Source organism: Callithrix jacchus, chromosome 1, assembly GCF_049354715.1.
Source record: "Callithrix jacchus isolate 240 chromosome 1, calJac240_pri, whole genome shotgun sequence".
Lineage (NCBI taxonomy): Eukaryota > Metazoa > Chordata > Mammalia > Primates > Cebidae > Callithrix > Callithrix jacchus.
Window position 1 is genome coordinate 90749273 of NC_133502.1, and position 5265 is coordinate 90754537.

Sequence of the window (5265 nt, forward strand, 5' to 3'; positions counted from 1 at the left end):
TTACTGTAGCAAAACAAAGACCTTGTTTATTCCTCTTATGTCTATCCCTTTTTAAATTTTACAAATAGCAGAGTCACATATGGCAAGCACAAATATCAGACAAAACCCACACAATCCACTTTACATCGTGTTATTGGCTCTGGCAAGTAATTAATCGCTTAGCAGTTTTAAACCAAATAAGTTGAGATATAAAAATGATATTCTTTATTTCACTCTTTCAGGAGTTATAAATAATTTTTAGCTAGTAAGAATTTTATTTTTCTTTTTTTCACAAATAGTAGCTACCAGGTGAAGAGGTGTACAGGTAGTTGACTGTTAACTAATAAGTTAGAAATTTTAAATATGCAAACAAAAATGGTGACTCTTCAAAGTTTATATACAAAGTAAATTGTATATATATAAATCAATATCAAAATAAAATAAGTAAATTAACAAGTAACATAACTAAAAGAAAGCCTAGTTATAATTTGAGAAATCATCTTCCCTAATTCCAATCTACTTGTCATTTCCTTTCAGGGTGTAACAGAGATTTTGTAGGTAGAGGAACACATTAGTACTAAATCGACACATTTCAGTGCCTCCAGAAAGAAAGAGTAGCTGCTATTAATTCTCCACATAAAGTCACATTTCATTTGGCTATCTGCAATTGGACATTTGATATGGCTCTAAGAAAAGATCAGGGAGAGATGTATCTCTCTGAAAATTTCAGCAAGATGAGAAGAAATCCAATAGGATTTCTTTCCAGAAGAGGGAATATACTCACATTCCCTCTTCTGGAAAGAAATAAAAAGTGGCCAAACGTTTCCAGCCTTCTCATATCTTGTTAAGATGAGCTGGCAAATCTAGCTATAAATGTATTTCTGTTAGTGTGCCACTACCACCCCATTCCAAATGACAGATGGAGCAGTTCCAGCCTGGGAGTCACTATCTTCGACTAAGAAAGATCCCTGTCTCAGAACTCAGGGCTAGAAGCAGCATAGTAATATCATTTTATTTTTTCATGTTGCCTAATTAATAAAAAAAGAGCTTGTGACATCTTGGACAAATTTCTCACTCAGCTAAATTTCCCTGAAATTTAGCCATAATTGTGATTTTTAAAAAATCAAGGATCTTATACCAGAGAAATAAGCTATCCCCAAATTTGGCAGATCCTGAGATGAGAAATCAGCCTAAATATTTATTATTAATTCCGCAATTAAAAATAATGATACAATATTAAGAATGGGAAATTATTTCCCAATTAAGAAAGCAATGAAGGAAACTATTGAGAACACAGAGTTTTATAGTAAAGAAAAAAGTTGTTCAGCAACTTGTTAGCTCTGTGACCAGTTACTTAAATGTCTAGATGAGGATGTCATCCTCATCTAGAGTATTAGGACAGGAATGGCATTACCTATCACATATTCTTTCTGTGATGATTGGGTGAAATTCATGTAAAATCACTTGATAAAGTCTAGAACACAGAGAAATTGCAAACAATAAATATTAGCTCTCACTATTATTATTGCACAGACATTGAAATAAAGTAACTTGGAATAAAACGTTAATGTTGTGCAAGAGTACTGGATGATGGAAAATAGTTATAACCTCAACATAAGAGAAGCATGATGAGAACATGCATATTCAGTAAGAGTTTTACTTTAGGGCTGAACATAAATACAATAACATATTATCAATGATTATTTTGGAATATTGAAACTATTGGCAAATTTTGCCTTCTTCTTTATGGTTTATTAGATATTCCAAGTTTTCTTCAGCTGTTTATAAATCTTTCTTGATTAGAAAAAAGGCAGTTGGGTGTTTGTATTTAAAAGCACTCATTCATGGTCAGAGCAAATAAGATTATAGTACAACTATGATTTCCATTTTTTTCTAGATTCCTCAGGCAAAGAAAGGAAAAGGGAGTGCAGAGAAAGATGGAAAGAAAATGTTCTTTCTTTTATTTCTAGTAAGGTGAAGATGTATGTTCCAGAGCCCAATGAAGAAAGAATAATCAGAATATTATTTGAAAGATTTTTGTTCTTCTCTTAAAAATAAGAAATATAAGCTTATTGGATATAATATAAATATGATATATGTTACTTACATATTATTATTGTATATTATTTATGTATTATATAAATATAATATCAATAATAATATAAAATAAGTCATTTCCAAGAATGAATATCTATTGTGGGCCTTTAGGTACTGAGTGTTGTGAACTTTTGTCCCTTCTTTCAAGGGCCATACAACTAAATCTATAAAATAATTATTTTCATATATTTGTATGTTTTTTATTGATTCCTTGAATCATTCCTGCAAGATACATTTGTTGAAGTCTACTGAATTTGAGGCATTTTTCCTAAAAGCTAAAGGTACGTAAAGAATTAAAACATGATCCCTATTCTCAAAACACTCAGGCGAGCTATGTGGTTAATGACCGCCCCAGGCATTCAGTAGAAAGGACACATGAGGAGTGCCACTAGGGGAAAGCATCATGGGAAAGGAGATATTTCAGATATCTGTTTAATTATGATTTACCACGAGAGAAAAACTAATATCTTACTTAATACTATCTAATCCAAGATGTTTAAAGAATGACAGTGGTTTAAAGATTTTAAAGGTGTTGTATGTGTCATACAGAAGCATGGATTATAAAACCTGTATCCAGTTCTTCTACCTAAATGTGCATTTGTAGGCAAGTCACTTTACTAACGATATTCTATCTCTTTGTCTAGACTATGAACTTTAAAGCATAAAACCCACAAGGGCAACTCTATCTCCAAAGTGTGTTTGTATTAGTTACAATGCATTTAACTCTAAATAACAAACAATCTAAATCAAACTAACTTAAACATCAAAGCAAATTTGGAGTTCACAGAATTGAAAAGTGCAAGACCACAGGCAGGGTTTGATCAGGGTTATGGTTCAAGTTTTCATGGGTTTTCCAATCTTTACTTTTTTTATGCATGTTGGTTTCAACAAACGTTTCTCATAGTAGTGGCAGACTATCAACAGCAATTACTTCTAGCTGTTTCCTTGTTTCCACACATGCCCAGAAAAAGAGAGAAGAAAGAGAAAGAGAGAGTGACAGAGAAAGAGATAGTGCAAGAAAGAGAAGGTATATTCTTTCCTGCAGTCATCATGCAAAATAAATAGACATTTTACTAATTGAGTCATTACTGAACCAATTCCTGTAGATAGGTTAATGTCACATGATGATTGGCTGAGACTTTGATTACCTGGACGTATCACTATGTCAACATATAATTCTTTGGATTGGATTAAGTCCCTGGACCTGAAAGTGGGAACGTTCTGGAAGAGGAAGGCAGGAGAGTGAGTCAGAGAAATGCTATGACACAGATGTAAGGGACAAAGACAGCATCTACCTTGCTCTGCTTTCATATAACTTCATTGAAAGTTACCAAATAATTTGAATTCATACCTATTTTCTTTCATTTAAAATAGCTTTCAGGAAACAACACATGCATTTAATCGTAAGTCCTGGAAATTCTGATACTATCTCCATTTTTTATGAAATTGACATTGAAGTCAGAAGCAAAAAGTTGTGTTCAGAGCCTGGTACTACTTGAATTTCACAGTGGGATGGGCCTTCTTGAAACAGCAGGAGGCATTTTGGAGGATTGGTAAGATTTTCAAACTGATACACAAATTTCATTAAGGTGAGAAAAGGGAAAAACAGTCTAAGTGCTGACATTATTATTTACTTTTAAATAACATAGAGTAGAATTAGTTCATACAATACTTTGAAATATTATGTGGATAAAATTTTTCACCAGTTCCTTTTATTTTATTTATTTATGTTCTTGAGATAGAGTCTTGCTCTGTCACCCAGGTTGAAGTACAGGGGCATGATTTAAGCTCACTGCAATCTCCGACTCCCAGGTTCAAGTGATTCTCCTGCCTTAGCCTCCCAAGTAGCTGGGATTACAGGCACCCACCACCATGCCAGACTTATTTTTGTATTTTCAGTAGAGATGGGATTTCACCATGTTGGCCAGGCTGGTCTCAAAGTCCTGATCTCAGGTGACCTGTCCACCTCAGCCTCCCAAAGTTCTGGGATTACAGATGTGAGCCACCTTGCCTGGTTGACTTGTTGGTCTTCTGAATTTCCTGGTAGTACATATTCTCACTGGTGGACAGGGCATTCAAATGCATCTTTAAGAAGGACTTAAAGCAATAAGGCTTTCTGATAACAGACTGTTTTCTATTTAAAATATGATTATCCTTAATTACTGAAATAATTACCTAATAAGGAATAAAAAATTGGAATTTTTATTAGCTGAAGCAGAGGAAGTCAAATTTTCAGTTTGAATCTGATTGCTGACATCAATGCAAAAGGCCATATATAGGAAAGGCAAAATAAAATTCAGTATTAATTTTATTTTTTCAGTATACATATACTTCTAATAATTTCATTTATATGACTAGAGATTTACTGGGTCTTCTGCCCAGAATGATGATTACCCTTTCATGAAATAATCTAGAACACAAGTATCCTGAAAGACTATCCTTTTCACTTGCATTGAGTGGGGAAACTCAATTCTACCTCTTGCAAGCCTTTAGCACTAAAAGGAGCACAGTTGGTAAAGTGATACCCCTTCCTTTACATGGTAACTGAAGAAATTTCTGATAGTGAGTCTTCCTAGACTTAACTGCATTACCCTGGGGCACTTAAAGAAAGAAGTCCCTAATGCAGCAGGAGATCCTGAAAGTAGAACAAAAATTTCATAGTCTTTTATATCAAGAGGGACCTCTGTTTTGTGCCTGAGGTCCATTCAAACGTAAATCCACTCAGCCCCCTATTTTACACTTATAAAAACCAAGCCTTTTGAACATATTTTACTTCTCCCATTTGCCTCTGAGGAACTATCACAAAATGAGCCACATGTTTAACATGGCAAATTATGTTACTTATATAATAGGATTCTTGAAAACCTGCAGCACTGGGTATTGAAAGTAACCACAGAGGGGAAAAATTGTGGTGGAACTTATTACCTAAGGTTTTTTAGCCTGAGCTTTGGGGAAGCAACAACAGTGATGTATCTAATCCTTAATGCTTTGCAGCAAAGGTAAGTTAACTCAGTATAGGAAAAGGGGTCAAGCTTTTTCTGTAGCAAACAGACAAAGTTAAAAGCAACAAAGGCTTGCAAGTGGTGGTCCCAAGCACTAACCAAAGAGCAAGCCCCTTGTGTACTCTGTGGAGAGGTCTGAGGTCACACATTGGTTCTTTCAGCAACCTCTTGCATGGAGGAAAGAGCA